The following is a 25,068-nucleotide window of genomic DNA, read 5'->3' as shown; positions in this document are numbered from 1 at the left end:
ATGACCACTTAAGATGCTTCATCGGGGTCTCTTCATTTCTTTGGCACCATAGCAAATTCACCTTGGGCATCTGGGAGGCGTTTTCATTTTGCATTAACTTATCCTAATTTATTTATTGCATAATGGATTCCATAACATTCTCCACAGAAATCAGAGGAATACCACTGCAAAAGCTTATGATTTTCTTATTGATAGCGTTTTGTTCCACCAATATGACTTGAGATCCAGGATAAATGCCCACATGAATAACTGTCCTCATTCAAGGTGTTCGTTATAATTTTTTTAGTAGTTACACTAAGGGTGGTTCTCAATTAGGGACTGCATTTGGCATGATGTAACAGAAAGATGCCTACAACGCTTTAGCCAAAAAAGAATTTATTTTTTGCATAATATAAAAATGATTGAGGCAAGTGGTCCAGGCCTCTTAGAAACACCCATGTCTCCGTCTTCCTATAGCCTTATGCCTCATCTTTCTTGGTGTGCGGCTCTCATACTTAGGCTTTCATGAAGGCTGCTTCAGATGCAGACCATATACCAGGCATAAAGAAGGAAGGAACAAGAAAGAGTAGCGGAATTGTTTATCTCAGTAATACAAAGCATTTCTGGAAATCCCTAGCAGAATATGGCTTATCTCTCATTGACCGGAAATGTGTCACATAGCTGTCATTGCTGCAAGGGAGGCTGAAAAATGCTGGTTTTAGTTAGCAATTTGCCAGTATCTGCAAAGTCTGTGAGTAAGAATGAAGGAGAAAATGGATATAAGATAGGTAAATGGTAGTTCTAACAAAATGGGTTTCCATTGCTATTTTACCTTTCTTCCCCAAACTATGGCCACCATTGTTAGATTTTATTATTTTTTTTGACCTGCATCATTACCTACTTAAACACTAAAGAGTTAGTGATATATTTCTCTAGAGTAATTCTTTGGGTATAAAATAGAATTAAAGTATGCATAAAAATCTCTCTGGGTACTCATTTTTGTAAGAGAAACCATTATCAATGAAGAGGTTGCCAAATTCTCTCTCTAATAGTACTGCCAAATATATAATAATATTTCACTACTAAGAACATTACTGTATTAAGCATGATCCCTGATTAACTTTGAAAGGTCACCTTTTGATCAATGCCATGGAAATGATTTTTTTCTCGGACCAGAGAAATCATCATTACCATATATGATTTTATGTGTATTTTTAAAAATAGATTAAATGTATTTTTTTCTTGCATCTGATAATATTCAGGTTGGTCTGGGCAACTTTAACTCCCCTGTAGTTCAGTTACAAAAATGAAATCTCTGGTTTCATTAGCAATAGAATGACTTATTTTTTTTTTTTATGGCTAATTCCTTGCTGAATTTCCGAAAGTGGAAAGCTACAAAGCTACAAACTTCCCAGATTGCTAAACTTCATTAAAAAGAGTCATCTGGGAAGGAGACAACTTGAGAAGCGAAGAATTTCAATATTTATTTACTGTCATCATCAACTTTTACTGTCAAATGGAAACGTAAAAAAAAAAGTCAAATGGTTGCTCATGTCATTTTCAAAACCAAAGATGAGACTGTCATTGATTTCTTATTTACCAAAGGGAAAAAAAAATCTAGGGACAAAGTGTTGTAGCAACTGAAATAATATAATTTTAAGATTAGTTTGTTATTATTAATCAAGTAGCAGATTTTTGGATGTGTCCTGATGGACATTTTAGCAGGAGATCGCAATGTTGATAGTTTGTTGTTGTTGTTGTTGTTGTTTTAAAGAAAGTCATTAGAATAGTTTTGCTATTGTTGTTAAATATAGGGTATTTAAAAGTACAGAGGAATAGTAGATGTAAGAAAATGCAGGCGGAGATAAAGGAAAAAAGAGGGAAAACAGACATCTTAGGTGAATTTTGATTTACTTTGTGCTTAATAAGCAATTTAAATTCACAGGGCTTTTTATTTTTTCACAGTCATTTCTTGACATTGACTAGCAGTATATTTAACGGAGGAGGATGACTGGTATTTGGGGACAGACACAGGAAACATTTTTAAAAAGGAATAACTAGAAAATCCACGGGCATTTAGAATTAACACAGTGAATTAAGTAAAATGAACCACTTACTCTCTCCCTGAACAGCTATTTAATGCATAGTGTGGTCCAATAGACCTCTTAGTTGAAAGCATCAAAATAACTTGTCAATTAAGACTTTTTGCTAGAGGTAAAGTCTTCATTGTCAAAAGAAAGTAAGTAACTGAAACAGCTCTTGAGATAATTAACACAGACAGACACACATACACAGTAGCAGATGCTGGACAAATTCCTGGACTCCTATGGTAAGCACCTGTGACTGAGTAGATGTTAGGAGTACAATGATAAATCCCTCAGTCTCCTTGGATGTGGTTAATCAGTTTACACTTTCTTCCAGAGTTTCTCTAAGATAATCAAGGCCAAGCTGCCAAGAGTAGTAACTGGTTCATTAGTACACATTTTATTGACTCCCTTCCCTTCCTGGTTTCACTGTCCCTCTCCTATGCTGGTACTTCGTAGCAATATCTATGAAAAAAATAAAATGTCACTATGAAATAAATTGATGTGATTATATTCTTTTAAGAGACATAAGCATTCCCACTTACTGGTTTATCACCCATTTTTCTGCCATGTAAACCAGGTAATCAGAATAAGAACCTTCCCCCACAAAATTAGACATTGTATAAAGTTTGGTTCATTGCTTTTTCCATGCTTTGATTTCTTAAATTAATAGTCCCAAATTGTTTTTTTGGGATTCCTATCATAGTGTAGTTTCATATCTTCTTCTGCCTGCTAGCTGCCCAGTGATCCCCACAGAAGAGGCTCTTCCTAGCAGACGTTTCATAAATATTCATTGAATAAATGATTGTAGGGGTCGCTTCCTGATCTCTCTTCACAGCAGGACTGTGAAATCTTGAAGCAGACGTTGGGATGGAGGCAGCCTAATTGTGGCAGAGAAGTCTACTCATCAGCCGGTTCTGCATTATTTTCCTGGAGGTCATTTCTAAAAGTGTACTACAGACAGGTCTTCTAATCCTCCCAATCATTTTATAAACACACAATTCCCTATATTATACTCCATGCTGTTTAAAATACTCAGAGTGCTTTCTGTTACAGTGAGTCAATACAGTCTCTGGTAGCAGAGGACGTTGTAAGTAACAGATCATGGGCGCCTGGGTGGCATAGTCGGTTGGGTAGCCGACTTCTTTTCAGCTCAGGTCGTGGTCTCAGGGTCATGAAATCGAACCCTGCATCAGGCTCCATGTTCAGCACAGAGTCTGCTGGAGAATCTCTTTCCCTGTCCCTCTGCTCCTCCCACTTCTGCTCTCTTGCTCTCTCTCTCTCAAATGAATAAATAAATAAATCTTTTAAAAAAAATAAGCAACAGACCTCAAATAATAGAAGTAGAAATTTGTTGTTTGACTCAGTTGGATTTGAAGGCAGGCATATAACATATTCATAACATCAGTCATTAAAATATTAAAGACAAAGTAGTGATTGCCACAGTATATTACGATAGCATAAAATATACAAGGACTATGGAGTGAGATAATTCCTACAAACTCTGCTACAGAAAGAACAATAGAATTAGGGTTTTCAATTCCGCACTTTAGGCAGTATCAAAGTACCAGAGATTTTCTTTTTTTTTTTTCTGTTTTTATTTTATTTTATTATTATTTTTTAAATATTTTTTTATTATACTATGTTAGTCATCATACAGTACATCCCTGGTTTTGGATGTAAAGTTCCATGATTCATTAGTTGCGTATAACACCCAGTGCACCACGAAATACGTGCCCTCCTTACTACCCATCACTGGTCTATCCCATTCCTCTACCCCCCTCCCCTTTGAAGCCCTCAGTTTGTTTCTCAGAGTCCATAGACTCTTCATGCTTCACTCCCCCCTCTGATTACCCCCCTTTCTTTATCCCTTTCTTCCCCTACCGATCTTCCTAGTTCTTATGTTCCATAGATGAGAGAAACCATATGATAATTGTCTTTCTCTGCTTGACTTATTTCACTTAGCATTATCTCCTCCAGTGCCGTCCATGTTGTAGCAAATGTTGAGAACTCGTTCTTTCTGATAGCTGAGTAATATTCCATTGTATAAATGGACCACAGCTTCTTAATCCAGTCATCTGTTGAAGGGCATCTCGGTTCCTTCCATGATTTAGCTATTGTGGACAATGCTGCTATGAACATTGGGGTGCATATGGCCCTTCTCTTCACTACGTCTGTATCTTTGGGGTAAATACCCAGTAGTTCAATGGCTGGGTCATAGGGTAGCTCAATTTTTAACTTTTTAAGGGACCTCCACACTGTTTTCCAGAGTGGCTGTACCAACTTGCATTCCCACCAACAATGTAGGAGAGATCCCCTTTCTCCACATCCTCTCCAACAATTGTTGTTTCTTGCCTTGTTAATTTTTGCCATTCTAACTGGCGTAAGGTGGTATCTTAGTGTGGTTTTGATTTGAATTTCCCTGATGGCTAATGATTTTGAACATGTTTTCATGTGTCTGTTAGCCATTTGTATGTCTTCATTGGAAAAGTGTCTGTTCATATCTTCTGCCCATTTTATGATTTGTTTATTTGTTTCTCATGTATTGAGTTTGAGAAGTTCTTTGTAGATCTTGGATACCAGTCTTTTATCTGTAGTATCATTTGCAAATATATTCTCCCATTCCTGGGCTGCCTCTTCATTTTTTTGACTGTTTGCATGGCTGTGCGGAAGCTTTTAATCTTGATGAAGTCCCACAAGTTCATTTTATCTTTTGTTTCTCTTGCCTTTGGAGATGTGTCATGAAAAAGGTTGCTATGGCTGATGTCGTAGAGGTTGCTGCCTGTGCTCTCCTCTAGGATTTTGATGGATTCCTGTTTCACATCGAGGTCTTTCATCCATTTAGAGTTTATCTTTGTGTATGGTGTGAGAGAGTGGTCAGGTTTCATTCTTTTGCATGTAGCTGTCCAGTTTTCCCAGCACCATTTATTGAAGAGACTGCCTTTTTTCCACTGGATGTTTTTTCCTGCTTTGTCAAAAATTAGTTGCCCAAAGAGCCGAGGGTCCATTTCTGGGTTCTCTATTCTGTTCCACTGGTCTATGTGTCTGTTTTTGTGCCAGTACCATGCTGTCTTTGTGATCACAGCTTTGTAGTACAGCTTGAAATCTGGCATTGTGATGCCCCCAGTTTGATTTTCCTTTTCTACAATTCCTTGGCAATTCGGGGCCTTTTCTGGTTCCATACAAATTTAAGGGCTATTTGTTCCAGTTCTTTGAAAAATGTCATTGGTATTTTGATCAGGATAGAATTGAAAGTGTAGATTGCTCTGGGTAGCATGGACATTTTAACTATGGTAATTCTTCCGATCCATGAGCATGGAATATTTTTCCATCTTTTTGTGTCTTCTTCAATGTCTTTCAAGAGTGATATGTAGTTTCTAGAATATAGATCCTTTACGTCTCTGGTTAAGTTAATTCCAAAGTAGCGTATGATTTTTGGTGCTATTGTAAATGGGATGGATTCCCTAATTTCTCTTTCTTCAGTCTTGTTATTCGTGTATAGAAATGCCACTGATTTCTGAGCATTGATTTTGTATCCTGCCACATTACTGAATTGCTCTATAACTTCTAATAGTTTGGGAGTGGATTCTTTTGGGTTTTCCATATAGAGTATCATGTCATCTGTGAAGAGAGACAATTTGACTTCTTCTTTGCCGATTTGGATTCCTTTGATCCCTTTTTGTTGTCTGATTGCTGTTGCAAGGACTTCTAGTACTATGTTGAATAATAGTGGCGAGAGTGGGCATCCTTGTCATGTTCCTGATCTTAAGGGAAAGGCTACCAGCTTTTCCCCATTGAGAATGATATTTGCTGTAGGCTTTTCATAGATGGTTTTTATGAGATTGAGGAATGTACCCTCTATCCCTACACTCTGAAGGGTTTTAATCAGGAAAGGATGCTGTATTTTGTCAAATGCTTTTTCTGCATCTATTGAGAGAATCATATGTTTTTTGGCTTTCTTTTTTGCTGATAAAGTCTATGACGCTGATCGATTTGTGAATGTTGAACCATGCTTACATCCCAGGGATGAATCCCACTTGGTCATGGTGGATAATCCTTTTAATGTACTGTTGGATTCTATTAGCCAGGATCTTGTTGAGAATTTTGGCATCCATATTCATTAGGGAGATCGGTCTGTAATTCTCCTTTTTGATGGGGTCTTTGCCTGGTTTGGGGATCAAGGTAATATTGGCCTCATAGAATGAGTTTGGTAGCTTTTCTTCTGTTTCTATTTTTTAAAATAGCTTTAGGAGAATAGGTATTATTTCTTATTTGAATGTTTGGTAGAATTCCCCGGGAAAACCATCCAGTCCTGGAGTTTTGTTTTTTGGAAGGTTTTTTATCACTGTTTCAATCTCTTCATAATTAATTGGCCTTTTTAAAAAACAATTTCTTCCTGTTTCAGTCTTAGTAGTTTATAGGTTTCCAGGAAGGCCTCCATCTCTTCCAGATTGCTTAATTTATTGGCATAAAGCTGTTGATAAAAGTTTGTAGTAATCCTTGCAATTTCATTGGTGTTGGTTGTGACCTCTCCCTTTTCATTCATAATTTTATTAATTTGGGTCCTTTCTCCCTTTCTTTTGGATAAGTCTTGCCAGTGGTTTGTCAATTTTTTTTACTCTTTCAAAGAACCAGCTTCTAGTTCTGTTGATCTGCTCTACTGTGCTCCTGGTTTTTAATTCATTGATTTCTGCTCTAATCTTGCTCAACTGCTTTCTCGTGCATGGATTAGGCTTGTCCCTCTGTTGCTGTTCCAGCTTCTTGAGGTGAGAATATAAAAACTGCATTTTAGATTTTTCTGTTCTTTTGAGTGAGGCTTGGATGGCTATGTATTTTCCCCTTAGGACTGCCTTTGCAGAATCCCATAGGTTTTGGACCATTGTTTTTTCATTCTCATTGGTCTCCATAAATTGTTTAAATTGATTTTTGATTTCCTGGTTTATCGAATCATTCTTGAGCAGGATGGTTCTTAGTCTCCAAGTGTTTGAGTTTCTTCCAAATTTTTCCTTGTGGTTGAGTTCCAATTTCAAAGCATTGTGGTCTGAGAATGTGCAGGGAATAATTTCAGTCTTTTGGTATCAGTTGAGACCTGTTTTGTGACCCAGAACATGGTATATTCTTGAGAATGTTCCATGGGCATTAGAATAGAATGAGTATTCTTTGGTTCTGGGGTGTAGTGTTCTATATATATCTATGAGGTCCAACTCGTTGAGTATGGCATTCAAAGCCCTTGTTTCTTTTCTGCTTGTGTGCTCTGTCTATTGCTGATAGTGGAGTGTTGAGGTCCCCTACTATTAACATATTTTTATCTATATGTCTTTTTATTCTGGTTAAGAGTTGGCTTGTGGGGGTGCCTGGGTGGCACAGCGATTAAGCGTCTGCCTTCGGCTCAGGGCGTGATCCCAGCGTTATGGGATCGAGCCCCACATCAGGCTCTTCTGCTATGAGCCTGCCTCTTCCTCTCCCACTCCCCCTGCTTGTGTTCCCTCTCTCGCTGGCTGTCTCTGTCTCTGTCAAATAAATAAATAAATAAAATCTTTAAAAAAAAAAAGAGTTGGCTTGTGTATCTTACTGCTCCCCTGTTGGGGGCATATATATTTATAATTGTCATATCCACTTGTTGGATACATACTTTAAGAATAATATAGTGCCCTTCTGTGTCTCTAACTGTAGTCTTCAGTTTAAAATCCAATCTGTCTGATATGAGAACTGCTACCCCAGCTTTCTTTTGAGGTCCATTGGCATGAAAGATGGTATTCCATCCCTTTACTTTCAGTTTGGATGTATCTTTGGGTTCAAAATGAGTCTCTTGTAGACAGCAAATGAATGGGTCATGTCTTTTTATCCAATCTGCAATGCTGTGGCACTTTATGGGAGCATTTCGGCCATTTACTTTGAGACTGAATATTAAGAGATATGGTTTTAATGATGCCATGTTGCCAGTAAAGTCTTTGTTTCTATAGATTGTGACTTTCTGTTTTGTATCACTCTTGGGGCTTTTTTACTTTTATAGAACCCCCCTTAATATCTCCTGTAGGGCTGGTTTTGTGGTTACAAAATTGGTCAATGACTGGCGATTCTGGGAGGTCTTTATCTCTCCATCCATTCTGAATGACAGCCTTGCTGGATAAAGGATCCTTGGCTGCATGTTTTTCTCTGAAAGAGCTTTAAAAATGCCCCCCCCCCCCAACCCTTTCTCTCATTCCCGGTCTGTGGAGACAGGTCTGACGTAATTCTGATACCTTTGCCTTGGTACGTGAGAGATTTCTTTGTCCTGGCCACTTTCAATACTGTATCCTTGGATCTAATATTTGCAAATTGCACTATCATGTGATGTGGTGTAGGTTTGTCGTGGTTGAGCTTGGGAGGGGTCCTCTCTGCCTCTTGGACACGAAAGCTTGTTTCTTTTGCTAGATTAGGGAAGTTTTCAGCTACAATTTGTTCAAATATCTCTTCTAGACCTCTGTTTTTCTCCACTCCCTCGGGCATGCTGATGATTCTGACATTGGAACGTTTCATTGAGTTGGTAATCTCCCGTAACCTACATTCTTGAGATTGGATTTTTTTGAGCCAAGTTTCTATTTTAGCTTTCTCTTCTACTAACCCATCCTCCAATTCGCTAATACGTTTTTCTGCCTCGGTTACCCTGGCCCTCAGAGCCTCTAGTGTTGACTGCATTTGGCTCATAGAATTTTTAATTTCTGCCAGATTCGCTCTCATTTCCGCCCTTAGTGATTCTATTTTCTCATTAACATTTTCATTAATACTTTTTTCAAGTCTACACATCATCTTGACCATTGTTACTCTGAACTCCATTTCTGATAATTTGGTTACATCCATATCCATTAGTTCTGTGGCAGAGGCCACAGACTCACTGTCTTTTCTTTGCTGGGGGGGATTTCTCCTTCTCGTCATTCTGATGAGGAGAGGTTGCAGGGCTGTCCAGAGCCCAAATTATTGACCGGGACCCAGGCCGTGTGCCCTTGTTTTATAGGGATCTTAGGGATGTGGGCTTCTTGATTTTTCAGCCTGCCTTCTGGGGGAGGGGCCTGCCGCGCCGATACTCAGGCAGCCCTGTTTGGGTAGAGTCTCCGTGTCCCCTGCGAGGGGGGATGGGGATGGGCCCTCCCTGAGCCGGTATTTCTAGGCTTTTGTTCTCTGGCGGCTTTCCCTGGCGGTTTGCTGTGCCTCTTCTGAGAGTCAGAGCAGCAGTGGCCGAATTTCAGCCTCTGTCTCAGAACAGAGGGATCGCGTACCATTCTCCACTGGTGTTCTGGCCACTTTAACTCTGTTACTGTTGGTGCTGCTCAACCCTGCAGCATCCCCGGACGTGCGCCCCACACCCGGCGTCCCAGCCCTCTTCCAGGGCCGGCGCGTCTCTGTCCTTTGTGTTTCTAACGCCGCCAGCCACCAGCCGCCCCCCGCGCGCTCCGGAAGCTCCCGGTCTCAGTCTGGATCCAGTGAGCGCACGGGATTCCGGGGTTCCGCGAGATGCCTGGTGGCGCGCGCACCCGGCTCACGGTCTCAGTCTGCTGTCTCCCGGGTGCTGGTCTGCGAGCCCCGCCCACTCTCCCGTGCAAGTGGCTACCGCTTCCCGGTGCCCGAACGCGGCGGCTCCCTCCCCCTTCCGTTTATCTTCCGATATCTGTGCGCGGTTTCACGGCTCCCTGCTTCGTACCTCAATACTCAGCGCTGGAGATGTTCATTTGTAGAGATCCAGATGCATCTTCCTGAGTCTCAGGCTGGTTCCGTGGGTATTCAGGCTGGTCTGGTACCTATTTAACCTGACTCAGGGGACTGGCTGAAAAATGGGTCGACTACCACTCCGCCATCTTAACTCCTCTCGAGTACCAGAGATTTTCTACGATGACACTAAAAAAAATCTCTTTTATCATAGCCACAGTGTTTAGGTAAGTTTTACTCAGGTACAGAATCTGATTTTGTCATTTCCTAAATTTAACATATGTTAATCTTACAGTCTCAAAATATCTCTTGTGGAGCTTAAAATTTATTGGGAAGGTGGGACAATAAGATATGGAAAGAGGTATTCTGGAGGATTCAGATACATCTGAGTACTTCAAACTGCAAAATTTCACAGAACTTTCCATGTCAGTGGAAGCTTTCCTTGCGCACCTGATCTACATTGCTTGAAGACCTTCTATTAAACTCACATGAGCTTGTTATCTGGCAGGCAGGTGCTGGATTGACATTTCTAGTCCTCGTCAACATCCTTATTGCCTTCTCCTACAATGGGAGTCAGAATGCCTGTTTTTGCAAACTGGCCCCCATACTGAGGTCAAGGAGTAACTGAAGAAAGAGGCAGGCCGCTCCAGATTGGTAGGTGGCAGATTTAACAAGCAAGGAACTTAGCATACAAGGCTTTTCTTAGCAGTTGCAAGATAAGTAAATCTCCACACCTGCCCGCCAGAATCTTGAAACTTTACGCAGAGATCTTAATAGGGCTGAGTCATGGATAACAAACATCCAGATGATCTCAGTACCACATTGCTTTCTCAAGGTTGTGTCCTTGAAAGTGGCTCCAGCTGTGGGAAGAGTGGGCGGAGCATATATTCCAAAGACGGGGGAGGGGTTGAGGAGTCTCCAATTTCCTGGATTCAGCTTGAGGGTCAATGGGCAGTCCTGTCGTCTTGATGACCTCCAAAAATCCCTATAGGGACAAGGTCAACTGTAAATTCAAACCCCAGAGGAAAGGTTTACACAAGAAAAGATGTGTAACACTTTTAAAATCTGGTGGATTTGTGTTGCAATAGATGCTGACAGTGCTCGACCAAGGAGAGGGAAACATGATTTTAACTAAGGCTGGATTTATTAATCTGAGAGTCTTAGAAGAGACTCTGCCCTAGTTTGAGCAGTTGAGAAAAGCATGGTTTGTTAACTAAAACTAGACTAAAGGGAAGCTTAGATTTAATGAAGTCTGAGATGCCAGAAATTACTAACATAATGTAGAGGAAGGAATTCAAATGTTTAGAAAGAGAAGGCTCAGAAGACTTTTTCTTTTTTTTTTTTTTTTAAAGATTTTATTTATTTATTCAACAGAGAGAGAGATCCACGAGAGAGGGAACACAAGCAGGGGGAGTGGGAGAGGAAGAAGCAGGCTCATAGCGGAGGAGCCTGATGTGGGGCTCGATCCCATAACGCCGGGATCACGCCCTGAGCCGAAGGCAGACGCTTAACCGCTGTGCCACCCAGGCGCCCCTCAGAAGACTTTTTCTTTATGAAAACATCAAGAACTACATTGATTAGGAGGACACCACCTTCCCTGAAGAATTCTGTAGTGGTCGTCTTGGACCTGGAAAGAAGGAAATAGGTAGGAGACGCTGCCAGTAAAATGAATTACCTGAACCCTTAACTTACACTGACTGGGAGGACATGGTTATACTGATAGGGCATAATCTGAGGAATCAGAATGACTTGAATTTCACTGACTTCTGGAGATAGTAATTGATCATGCAATATCGAGGACTGAAAAAGAGGGACAATCCACAAAGTTCCTTTCTTTGTCTGTTTAAAGTAAAGTACTCTAAGCTGACTTGAGTCATCGAAATTGAATTATGGTCTCTTCTCAAACTAAAATGAGAGCCAGTTCATAGACCCTCACCTATCTAATGGGAGAATGGCTGGGTACACTTGAGGAGGGCTCATTACAAATACATATTTCAAATCTTCCTCTTGTCTCCTCACAAACCTGCAGCCATTTACTGAAGTAATATTGGACTGGATAAAGTGATATACCCAGACCTTTACAGATTTCTGACAACATTCTTTGCCAGAGTGACAGATTCAGAATTCTATTGAGTACTACTGGTCAGAGTGGGGAAATTAAGGTATTCAGGTAAATGGAGTTTTGGCCCAAATCCATGTCTCAGTGGGCCTAGTGTCTGGGAAAACTCTCTGTGGTTATTTTTATCAGTTTCTGAGTTAATATTAGGAATGAATATATTCAGCAACTGACAAAGTTCCCTCACTGAGTAACTAGTGAAGGCTCTTTTTTTAAAAAATGTATTTAAATTCAAGTTAGTTAACATACACTATATTAGTAGTCTCAGGGGTAGAATTTAGTGATCCATCAGTTGCATATAACACCCAGTGCTCATCACATCAAGTGCCCTCCTTAATGCCCATCACCCAATTACCCCATCCCACCTCAAGCAGCCCTCACTTTGTTTCCTATAGTTAAGAGTCCCTTACGGTTTGCTTCCCTCTCTGTTTTCCTCTTCTTTTATTTTCCCTTCATCTTTCTTTCTCTGTTTTGTTTCTTAAATTCCACACATGAGTGAAATCATATGATAATTGTCTGACTGGCTTATTTCGCTTAGCATAATACCCTCTAGTTCCAGCCATGTCATTGCAAATGACAAGATTTCATTCTTTTTGATGGCTGAGTAATATTCCATTATGTGTATCTACCATATCTTCTTTATCCATTCATTTGTTGACAGACATTTGAGCTCTTTCCATACTTGGACTATTGTGGACATTGCCGTTATATACATTGGAATGCACATGCCCCTTTGAATCACTATATTTGAATTCTTTGGATAAATACCTAGAAGTGCAATTGCTGGGTCAGAGGGTAGTTCCATTTTTAACTTTTTGAGGACCCTCCATACTCTTTTCCAGAGTGGCTGCACCAGTTTACATTCCCATCAACAGTATGAAAATGTTCCCCTTTCTCCACATCCTCACCGACATCTGTTGTATCCTGAGTTGTTAATTTTAACCATTCTGACTGGTGTGAGGTAGTGTCTCATTGTGGTTTTGATTTCTATTTCCCTGATGGTGAGTGATGTTGAGCATTTTTTCATGTGTCTGTTTACCATTTGTATGTCTTCTTTGGAGAAATGTCTGTTCATGTATTCTGTCCATTTCTTGACTAGATTTTTTGGTTTTTGGGTATTGAGTTTGATAAGTTCTTTATAGATTTTGGATACTAGCCCTTTATTTATTTTTTTTTTAATAATTTTTATTTTGTTATATTAGTCACCATACAGTACAACCCCAGTTGTTGATGCAATGTTCCATGATTCATTATTTGTGTATAACACCCAGTGCACCATGCAATATGTGCCCTCCTTAATACCCATCACTGGCCTATCCCAATCCCCCACCCCCTGCCCTCTGAAGCCCTCAGTTTGTTTCCCAGAGTCCACAGTCTCTCATGGTTCATTCCCCCTTATGTTTACCCCTCCTTCATTCTTCCCTTCCTTCTCCTACCGATCTTCCTATTTCTTATGGATACTAGCCCTTTATCTGATAAGACATTTGCAAATATCTTCTTCCATTCTGTAGGTTGCATTTTAGTTTTGCTGTTTCCTTTGCTGTGCAAAAGTTTTTTTTTTTTTTTTTTTTGAGCAGAAGGAAACTTATTATTTTCAGAGTTCTAAGGTATTGTAAACATGAATTAAAAACAGGATGCTATAAAAAAAAATAAACGTTTAGAAAACCAAAGAGAAGTTATACAAATACCCTATATTTTTATAATACCTTTATAGTTTACTTTTTACATACGTATCTCAAATTCTATGGAATTTTTATATATGGTATAAGTTGGATATCTGAATATATTTCCTTAAAAATTGACAGATGGCTGCCCCAATATCAATTTATTGAATAACCAATACACATAGACCTTTGTTCACGTTGACTTTTCTTTTTTCTTTTCTTTTCCATTCTCTTCTTTACTTCATTTTTCTTTTCTTTTTTTTTCTTTTCTCTGGGTGGGGGGCACAATACATGATCTATCAATACAAAGTTAAGGAACTGGGTGAGGGCTCATATAGTAAGAAAGGCCATGTGGGAGCTCTAGAAATTTCCCACTATTACCTAAATAATAAAACAATGTTAATATCTGATCCCTATGGAAATTAGATTAGTGACACCAACAAAGTCTTAAAAGATGTATACAAGGTTGAGGATCTTTTTATTTACCTATTTAAATTGACAAGTTGGGCTTTACAGAAGACAGATACTGTAGGAGAGTGGATTATAATAAACTTAATCAAGGGATGAATGCAATTGCATATGCTAGTCCAGATGTTGTATATTTAGTGAGGCAAATAAATATTGCAAGTGGTAACTATGTGACTTGATCTGGTGGAAGCTTGAAAAAAATTTTTTATCGGAGTTAATAAGAATTCATCTTATTGGCATAGCAGTATGCCTTCATCTTGCCTTAAAGTTAGAGCAACTTTCTAATTTTCTGCTATATTATTATGTTGATGATATTATGTTGATAGTTTCATGATGAGGAAGATATAGCAAGATGAATTGATTAAATAAATATGTAAAAGGAGATGTGACTAAAGTCCTCTTAGGCTGTGTTGGGTATGGTTAATTTTATAATTTGGGGTAAGAGTTGGCAATTTTTTCTATAAAAGACTAGATAGCAAAATATTTTAGGCTTTGCAGACCAAGAGACCAAATCAAGGGTATTAGATAGGTACTTATATAATAAGAAATTAAATTTTCATAATATCTCAATTGATGAAATGTCATTTATTTTATAACTGAAAGTTTATATCTCTCAATCCTCTTCACCTATTTTGCACATCCCCCTACCCTTCTCCCTTCTGGCAGCCACCAGTTTGTTCTCTGATTTTTTGAGTCTGTTTCTGTTTTTGTTTGTTTTATTTTTCAGATCCACATGTAAGTGAAATCATATGACATTTGTCTTTCTCTGTCTGACTAATTCACTTAGCATAATACAATCTAGGTCTATCCATGTTGTCGCAAAAATCAAGATCTCATTCTTTTTTATGACTGAGCAATATTCCTTTGTCTATGTATATGATATCTTCTTTTCCATTCATTAATCTATGGACACTGGTTTCTTCCATATCTTGGCTATTATAAATGATGCTACAATAAGCATAGGGGTGCATATATCTTTTTGAATTTGTATTTTCATTTTCTTTGGGTAAATAGTAGTGAAATACCGGATTATATAGTATTTCTATTTTTGTTTTTGAGCAATCTCTGTACTGTTTTCCACAGTGGTTGCACCAATTTCCATTCCCACCAACAGTGCACAAGGGTGCCCTTTTTTTCACATCCTTGCCAACACTTGTTATCTCTTCTCTCAGATTCTAGCCATTCTGACAGGTGATATTGTGATTTTGATTTGCTCAGCTATACTGTGATCTCATAAACAAACTTCAACTTTGTGTGAGAATGGATGTCTTACTTTTTGTTTTAAATTTTGATAGCATGGGAAGTATATAAAACAACCTGCCATTGTATGTGATTCCAAAAATCTTATCTGTCATTATAATGATTTTATCATAGCATAAGTTTTGCATATAAATTTTGTTTGCCTTGTAATTTTAGGTTGAATTCATGAAGAAAAAGATCAAATCTACAGCAAAAGCTAATTTCCAAATCCATTCAGTGTTCAATAATAATGGTTGAGGCTAGTTCTCATTTACAAAAAAAAAAAAAAAAATCATCTTGGCCTGAACTTTAAAAAAAAAATTACAATAAAACTTTAGGCCATCAAATTACTGTATGATATTCAGTTTTTATTTTTGACAAAAATTTATAGAACTGATGACTGTTAAGTTGACAAAAGTGAGTTTACTGTTGACCTATTGGTTCAGTAGCAGGACTAATCCCAATGTGTTCTGCAAAATACTTCCTGATGAATAATACAATGAATAACCATAGATTTTAAACACTTTACATTTTTACAAGCTTTGTAAATTCGTCCAACTAACCATGTTTTTGGCTCCACACATATTTTTACTACCATCAACTGCAACACATCTTAGCAGATTCCATTTCAGTTTGTCCCGAATTAGTGTTTTTGCGACTTCTTTTAAAATAGTCTCATTGGAATTTTTTCCACTCAGTCTATTCACAGAAGCTGACTTTTTTCAGCCACTTTAAACTCAGCATTGACATCTTAAATGACTGAGTAGTATTGGCAACATGTCTCCTTTTTAAGAAATTGACTATTTGATTCTTCTCCTCATGTCTTCCACTCTTTGAGCAAGTGTTCTTACAGAAAGGTCAATAGTTACAAAGAAGTTTATTTTCTCTTGACACGTTTCTTCTGCTGCCGCAATCAATAATATATAAGTACTTAGTTTGATAATGTCAACATGTTTGTAATCTTTTAGTATAGCTACAGTGGGATTGCATAATAAGGACAATTCTTGGTGACCTAAAACACTGCTAACTTGTGCCTTAAAAATACAAAGCCTGCTTTTCATTTTTTGTTTTTACATGATAAATATGCAGTGGTGGTAAAAAAAATAATAATAAAGTCCCAGCATGGTGATATGTATGGCATATAAAGGGCTGTCAGGTTATAACTATGTTATTGTGATTTTGTACACTGAACTGCAGTGAAAAGTAGCATGGGTACCACATATGATCTCTGTTGCATGCACTCAGCTCCCCTGTTATAGTACAAAGGCAGCCATAGATAATACATAAACAATGAGCATGACTGTGTTTTAATAAAACTCCGTGGACATTGAAGTTTGAATTTCACATAATTTTTGTTTTGTGATTTTTGGCAAGAATACAAAACTGTACCCTAAAAACATGGAGGTATTGAGGTTAAGTGATGAAAACCTAAAGCATGCTCATCAGTTGGTTTAGAAGAATTATAGTGTGTGCCACTATATCTTAAAGAATATTGAATCTAACTCAGTTAATTTATTAAAAACTAAACTGAGGCTCTGAAATGTTAAGCTATTCATACAAGCCCTTCAGTTAATGACAGTAGAGGCCAGAAACCTTGATTTCAAATTTTAAATCATTTCCCTAGGTACAACATGAACTTTATATATACAACTAAAGAATACACATTTTTATTTGCTTTAAAGTATTTTTTAATTTTTTTAGCTAAAATACATCATAAGCATAAAAGTGTTCAAAATAACAATATACACATTATATAGTAATAATAATAAGGCAAACACCAACATACCTATTAAGTTTAAAAACAAGTGATGATATCCACAGACCTGACCTTTTAAACTTAAATGTAATGCTTTTAACATTTTATAATTTTCTGTAATATTTGCTTTTTCTTTTTAAACATAGATTTCCTTTCTCAGGTTAAGGAAGTTCTCTTATTTCTTAGTTTCCTAAAAGATTCTCTGGTACTTCTCTTTACAGCCCTCTGGCCTAGAGCTAGGGGTTTACTCACACCCTCCAAGGCTGTGAAGTAACTCATCCATTTCAGTGGAATGCCCCATTGCAAATTCCAGTAGATAATTCCTTTCTCAGGTCTGATAGTGCTCAACGTTCTCAGCAGCATAGCACATTGGTCCACAGTAAGGGTTGGGGGCAAGGCAGCTTTACAGTATTAGGTGCAATCCAGCATCCTTGGCAATTTGCCATCCCACCTGGGCTAAAGAGTGATTGTTTTTTCTATGCACCTCTCTACTGTGTTTATTGAAGTGTTAGTTGCTAGATCTTATACCCAAGAAAGGGCATCAGTTTCCTGACTGCCTGGGGGTTATCAGTGCTTTATGAATTCGGGATGTGGAAAATAGTGAAGAGTGCTTCAGGCTCTTATAGGCAGACCCAAAACTCTTTAACCCCACATATCCTGACCTCCCACAAGGGCTCATGCATGTTCACCTACCCTTTGCCCTCCCATTGTCCAAGCCATAGGATTAATCTCTTTAGAATGGCCCAATTGTCAGTGTGAAAGTTTAACTGCTCATGAGTGAATACCAGCCAAAGTACTCGGAGTTCAGCCCACTGGCTGCAGTGGTTATTTCTGCCTAAGAAGCTCTACCTGTGCAATACTGTTAGGAGTTGTTGCTCTATAGGGGCATATTGGGGCATTCTACTCCCTTCTCGAGCTGGGACTAAAATCCTGGTGGTACTCTCTCTTTGATGTCTTTGTCATAGTGTCTGACCCATACCTTCTAGAGTTACAGGCACATCTAACTCAAATGGTAGCTCTGCTTGGAAGATGTTCAGAATTTTAGTCTTCTTCACTAGAATTTGTGCCTTCCCAAAATGACTCCCTGCTCTGATCCCCAGTCCCACACATGCCCTTTCTTTACCAGGAGATGTAAGAGACAGAGGCGCTATGCCAAGTGGGGAATAAAAGTCCTCCCAACTCCCATATCCCTACAAGGGCTTGCACCTCTTTTACATTCTTAGATATTGGACAATCTTGTCTCTTATCAATCACAGCTTCTGGAACAATATGTGTCTTACTCAACCAAATGACTCCCAAAACCTTTTGGTGGTGCCTGGGCCTTGGATTTTCTGAGTTCAGCACCTATCCTCTTCCCATACAGATGTTCCTGCAAAGCCTGCAGAATGTTCTGCAGCAGATAGGGAGTCACATGTTGACAGTATATTATTAATGCAATGAGTCTGTTTTACTAATGTGGAGAAGAACAGAGATGGAGCTTGGGCTACCATTCCACAACAGGGTGGGGCTGTGCAGCTTGGGGAAGTGATTGGAAGGTACATTGTTGACCTCTACATGTGAAAGAAAATTGCTCTTGTGACTCAGTAGTCAAGAGTATAATGAAAAAAGCATTTGCTAAGTCCAACACAGCTTGGTACACTCCTAGGATTGTGGCTAAGGTATCTAAGATGGTAGCAAAGTTGGGCACAGTTACATGATTGAGGGCACTACCTTGTTCAATTTTTGGTAGTCCATCATTATTTGCTACAAACCATCTGGCTTTTTTTCTCCTGTTCATATGAGGCTATTGAAAGCATTGTGAGCAGGAAGTACAATACCTACTTGGTGCAGTTCTTGGATGGTTTCTTCTATCTCCTTATTTTCCCCAGCAATTTATGTTGTTTGACAGTTACTGCTTTTCAAGGGGTGGCAGGCTTACCAATTTCCAGTTGGTGTTTCCCCTCAGCACTATTTGACTACTCTAACCCAGAGGCAGAATTTGCTGATAGAAGTTTGCAGAGTTTGACCTTGTAGGATATCAATGTCCAATATGTTCTCTGGTGTTGGAGAGATAAAAACTTCTTGGAAGCAGGATGCCCAATCTGCATTGTTAAAAGGGCCTTCCTGGCCATAACTGTTTGCCCACCGTTATCATCAATGGTGGGGAGGGGTCTAGGAAACTTCTGAGGATTACCATTTTTAGAGTATATTCAGCTTCAGTATTCACCAGAGCTCTTGTTTATTTCTGGAGGACAACTGAATAGTGATGTTGACATGAGACATCTGATCACCTCCAATGGCCTTCACCTGGAGGCAATATTGGACTGTGTCCTATACCTGGGGTGTGGGAGATACCCACCACAAATAGGACTGTATCTCTGAGGCCTCTGCTGAAGAAGGTGGAGCATCAGGGATGGTAGGACCAGATAGGGCAGGTGTAAACTCTTGTTCAAGTTTTAAGGCTTTCCGCCTGTTGACCAATACAGCCTTGGGTTGTCAATCTATCTGTTTAGGTGGGATCCCCATAGCAACGAGATCAAATGACATTTGCTCCCAGTTTACATTTACTGGACACTCTATAGCCTATTGGGAAAGCATTTTTCTCTCCGAGTTCCTCCCTCTCAGGTCTTTCCCATAGCCTGTTCCTGTCTCTGAGATTCGTCAGTTTCTCCCATGTAATCAATGGCTTATCCAACACCACAAATATCTTGTCCCGCCATTGGGCTCAGCATGGATCTCAGCATTCCATACCAGCAGTGAGGGCACACTGGAGGATCTTGGCTTTCATATCTGCTGTGAATGTAGCCTGATCAGGAGCTTTAAAGACAGGGGCATAGATTTCCTGCCTCATTTCCAATTCCCTAAGAATTTGTCGTACCTCTTGTATAGATTTTTGGGGTTCACATGTTCAGAAAGTTCTCCCTCATTGGGCCAAGCCTCCCTAAAGGCTAGAATATTCCAGTATATGAGGGAATGAATACTTGAACCAATCCCCCATTCCTGAGCATCATGTGGTTGCTGCACTGCCTCTTGCCCAGTTAGAGAAATGGCATCACCCCCTTTGTCCCATAGCTGCATTAATCATGCCTGGATACTTTTGCTGGCCTTTCCTTAGAACTTGGCAGCTATATCAGTAAGCTCAGTGGGAGTATATTCTCTCATCATGAACATTTTCTGAACTGGGGACTGCCTCCCTGGCTGGGGTTGCTGTTGTTGTGCTTTGTTTTTTGCTTTTGTTAGTATTTTTTTTTTATTTGAGTATAGTTGATATACAATGTTACTTTAGTTTCAGGTGTACAACTTAGGGAATTGACAAGTTTATGTATTATTTTATGTTCAATGCAAGTGAACATAATCATCTGTCCCCTTATATCATTATTACAATAGCATTGACCGTATTCTTTACACTGTGCCTTTTATTTCCTTGACTTATTTATTTCATAACTGGAAGCCTGCATTTTCCTCTTGTCTTCACCCATTTTGCCCAACTCACCACCCCTCTCCCATCTGGCAATCAGTTTGTTCTCTATATTTATAGGTCGGATTCTACTTTTTGTTTGTTTATTCGTTTTTTCAGACTCCTGTTATGAGTAGAATCATATAATACTCAGTCTGACTTGTTTCACTTAGCATAATACCTTCTAGATCTATGTTGTCTCAAATGGCAACATCTTATCCTTTTCTATGGTTGCATAATATTGCATTATATATATTTTTTCTTTATTTGTCTATTGATGGACACTTAGGTTACTTCCATGTGCTGGTTATTGTAAATAATGCTGCAATAAACAACATAGGGGTGCATGTATGTTTTCAAATTAGTGTTTTTGTTTTCTTTGGGTAAATAGTAGTGGAATTATTGGATCATATAGTATTATTATTTTTAATTTTTTGAGGAACTTCCATACTGTTTCCACGGTGGCTATGCCAATTTATATTCCCACCAACAGTGCATAGGCATTTCTTTTTCTCCACATCCTCCCCAAAGCTTGTTTTTTCTTGTGTTTTTGTTTTTAGACATTCTAACTGGTATAAGGTGATATCTCATTGTGGTTTTGATTTGTATTTCTCTGATGATGAGTGATGTTGAGTATCTTTTCATGTGTCTGTGGCCATCCATATGTCTTCTTTGGAGAAATGTCTGTTCATATCTTCAGCCCATTTTTTAATTGGATTATTTTTGGGTTTTTGGATTTTGTTTTGTTTTGGTTTTGGTGTTGAGCTATAGAAGTTCTTTATATATTTTGGATAATAACCCTTTATTGGATACGTCTTTTGCAAATATATTCTCCCATTCAGTAGGTTGTCTTTTTGTATTGTTGTTGGTTTCCTTTGCTGTATAAAATCTTTTTATTTTGATGTAGTTCCAATAGTTTGTTTTTGCTTTTGTTTCCCTCGCCTTAGGAGACATATCTAGAAAAATGTTACTGTGGCCAATATCAAAGAAACTCCTGCTATGTCTTCTAGGATTTTTATGGTTTCAGTGCTCTCATGTTTATGTCTTTAATTCACTAGTATTTTTGCCTTCTTCCCCAGATGACTCACTGCTCTGATCCTCAGTCCCACACATGCCCACACATAAACTGTGTTGGACATGGGTGTCAATTTCCTCTCTTAGGTTAAGGAAGCTTCCAGTTATTCTTTCTTCAAATAAGTATTTTATACCTTTCTCTCTCTTCTTCTGGGACCCCTATAATCTGAATTCTTGTTTGCTTGATGTTGTCAAAGAGATTTCTTAATCTAGCCTCATCTTTAAATTTTTTCCCCAATTTTTATTTAATTTCAAGCTAGTTAACGTACAGTGCAATATTAGTTTTAGGTGTCGAATTTAGTGATTCATCACTTACATAAAACACCCAGTGCTCATCACAAGTGCCCTCACCTATTTAACTCATCCCTCCACCCACTTCCCCTCCAGTAACCATCAGTTTGTTCTCTGTAGGTAAGAGTCTGTTTCTTGGTTTCCCTTTCTTCCCCCCCACCACAACATTCATTTGTTTTGTTTCTGAAATTCCACATACGAATGAAATCATATGGTATTTTTCTTTCTCTGACTGACTTATTTTGCTTAGGATAATCCTCTCTAGCTCCAACCACATCATTGCATATGGCAAAATTTCATTCTTTTTTTATGGCTGAGTAATATTTTATTGTGTATATATACCACATCTTCTTTATCCATTCATCAGTCGATGGACATTTGGGCTCTTTCCATAATTTAGCTATTGTAGATAATATTGCTGTAAATATTGGGGTATAGGTATCCCTTTGAATCAGCATTTTTTTACCCTTTAGGTAAATACCTAGTCGTGCAATTACTGAGTTATAGGGTAGTTCTATTTTTAACTTTTTGAGAAAACTACATACTATTTTCCAGAGTGGCTGCACAGTTTGCATTCCCACCAACAGTGTAAGAGGGTACCTACCCCTTTCTCCACATCCTCACCAACATCTTTTGTTTCCTGTGTTGTTAATTTTAGCCATTCTGACAGTTGTGAGGTGATAGCTCATTGTAGTTTTGATTTATGTTTCCCTGATGATGAGTGATGTTGAGCATCTTTTCATGTGTCTGTTGGATATCTATATGTCTTCTTTGGAAAAATGCCTATTTTGGAAAAATGTCTATTCTACCCATTTGTTAATTGCATTTTTTATATTTTGGGTGTCGAGGGTTTTTTTGTTTTTGTGTTTTGTTTTTAAGATTTTATTTATTTATTTAAGAGAGAGAAAGTGAGAGTGAGAGAGCATGAGAGGGGGTGGGTTAGAGGGGAAAGAGACTCCCTGCTGAGCGGTGAGCCTGGTGCTGGGCTAGATCCTGGGACTCCGGGATCATGACCGGAGCTGCAGGTAGATGCTTAACTGACAGATCCACCCAGGTGCCCCTAGGGTGTTGAGTTTCATATACTCATTTTAAAAAAATTATTTTCTCTTTTCACTGTTCAGCTTGTGTGCTTTCCATTACCATGTCTTCCAGATCACTGATACATTCTTCTGTATCCTCTAATCTACTGTTGATTCCCTTTAGTTTGTTTCTTGTTTCAGTTATTGTATTTTTCAACTCTGATTGGTTCTTCTTAATGTATTCTATCTCTTTATTGAAGGTCTCTCTGAGTTCTTCCATTTGTTTCTCCAGTGAGTATCTTTGCAATCATTACTTTAAATTCTTTATTTTCTGAATTTTTTTACTTGTTCTTTCTTTTGACGTGTATTCCTCTGTCTCCTCATCTCTCTTGGCTCTCTGTGTTTGTTTTTATGGGTTAGGCAGAATGGCTACTTCTCCTAAACTTGAAAAAGTGGTCTTGTGTATGGTGTCTTCTATGCAAAGTGTATGTACTTGGTGACTTTTGCTGGCTAGTTGGAGCTGTGGCTATATATGCTAGTTATTCTTTTAAACTATGCTCTTTTCAGAAAGAGGAAAATAATAATAATGCTAAAATTTTAAAAAAAGAAACAAAAAAGAAAAGAAAAAGGAAGAAAAGAAAACAGAAAAAAAAGAAGGCAGAAGAACAACACAGAAAAATTAAAACAAGGCAAAAAAATTAGAAAAAAATTATAAATGCATCTATAAATAAATAAATAAATAAATACATAACAAAAAACATAAGCATACTCTGGCTTATTTTCTGTGTCCCAGTGCCATAGAGACTCATATGGGCTTGAAGACACTGGGCCTGCTGAAGTTACAAGCTCACTGTGAGCCAGACCCTGTTCCCATTTGACCTTCTGAGGTAAAGAGCAAGAGAGCATCCTTGCAGCTCCTCAGTCCTTTTAAACCCCAGCTTTTTCCCTATCCCAGTGTGACCCAGGCTGTGGGCTTACAGACCCTGGGCTTTCAGAGGTCACAAATTCCCTGTGATACCATACCTGCCAGTTATGGCATCCAGACCTGGCTGTTATGGTGTCCAGACCCTGCTCCAGTCTAGGCTTCTAAGGTAGAGTGGGACTATAAACTGTCATTCTCTAGTCCCTCTGACCTGACGAGTGTTCCTGCAGTTCTTCTGCCACTTGGCAGAGTTCTAGTATTGTCTCTTTTATATGCTAGTTTTTCCTTTAAACTGGCTTTTTTTCTGTACCCAAAGACAGAGGAATTTGTTCTTGGTCCCTCAGTAGTATCCCTGCCCATTGTCATTTGCAGCACAGGGGTTGGTTTCCTTTTGTTACTGTGTCTTCAGCTCTCCTCTTGTTCTCTTGTTATTCTTTCTATTTTTGGTTGTTCAACAGTTGTTCGGTCAGCCCTCAGTTCTTCTTCAGGAGGAACTGTTTTTATTGATAGATGTAATTTGGTGTGTTCCATGGGGGAGGCAATTTCAGGGTCTTCTTATGTCGTCGTCTTGGACCACAACTCGCTGTGCTGTGTTTCTGCTCTCCTTTGTATTAGGGGTTGGATGTCAGAGTGTTTTGTCCATTTCACTGTCAATCATCACAACATCCTCCTCTTCACTCTCCTCACTTTTCCAGGGATTCTTTTTGCCACAGCACACCGTGCACAGTTTCTCAAAGAAGCACATAACTGCAGCCATCATTTCTAAGTTGTTCTCTTACTCGTGGAGTAGTCTACAAATACATAAAATATGGGCCACCTCTCCCCACATAGAGGTTACTGGCCATCTCTGGATTTTCCCCAAAGATGACTGAGACCCTGAGATCCATTTCTTTCAGTCTCCAGGCTGGCCAGCCAACTCTTAGTTTACAACCTCCTGGGGAACTCGTAGGTGTAATCTGAAACCAGCCCTCATGAAGAAACCTGGTACATACTGAAGAAAGAAGCACACCGCTCGACTGGTAGGTAGCAGGTTTAACAAGAAAGGGAACTTACACACAAGCCTTGTCTTGGGTGGGCACAAGATGAGTAGATCTATCTGCCCACCACAATCTTAACAGTTTTTACAGAGGCCTTAACTGGGTTTGCTCATGTATACCACCCACATGTTCTTAACACCACATCATTATTTCAAGTCTATGTCCTTGGGGCAGCTTCTGGGAACTGGGAAGGCAAATGGAATGTACATTCCAATGACAGGGGAGGAGATCAGAAGCCTCAGATTACCAGGTTTCAGCTCATGGGTCAACCAATTGTTGCGTCTTCTTGATGACTAGCCC

At 38.9% G+C, this 25,068-nt stretch overlaps 1 protein-coding gene across 8 annotated transcripts in view; it reads left to right on the top strand.

Annotated features, from left to right (window-relative positions):
* Positions 1-25,068, top strand: part of MMUT (methylmalonyl-CoA mutase) — a 164,738-nt gene that overhangs the window by 73,204 nt on the left and 66,466 nt on the right. The window contains exon 18 of one of the 8 annotated variants that reach the window (XR_008956233.1): positions 11,121-23,379. The exons of the other annotated variants lie outside the window; for them this stretch is intronic. The gene's annotated coding sequence lies outside the window, so the exon portion shown is untranslated. Of the gene's footprint in view, positions 1-11,120; positions 23,380-25,068 lie in introns of those variants that run through there. 8 annotated transcript variants of the gene reach the window in all.

The sequence above is a fragment of the Ursus arctos genome, unplaced genomic scaffold (genome assembly GCF_023065955.2).
Source record: "Ursus arctos isolate Adak ecotype North America unplaced genomic scaffold, UrsArc2.0 scaffold_29, whole genome shotgun sequence".
Lineage (NCBI taxonomy): Eukaryota > Metazoa > Chordata > Mammalia > Carnivora > Ursidae > Ursus > Ursus arctos.
The sequence above is the reverse complement of the archived record's forward strand: the minus strand, read 5'-3'. Positions and strand labels throughout refer to the sequence as shown.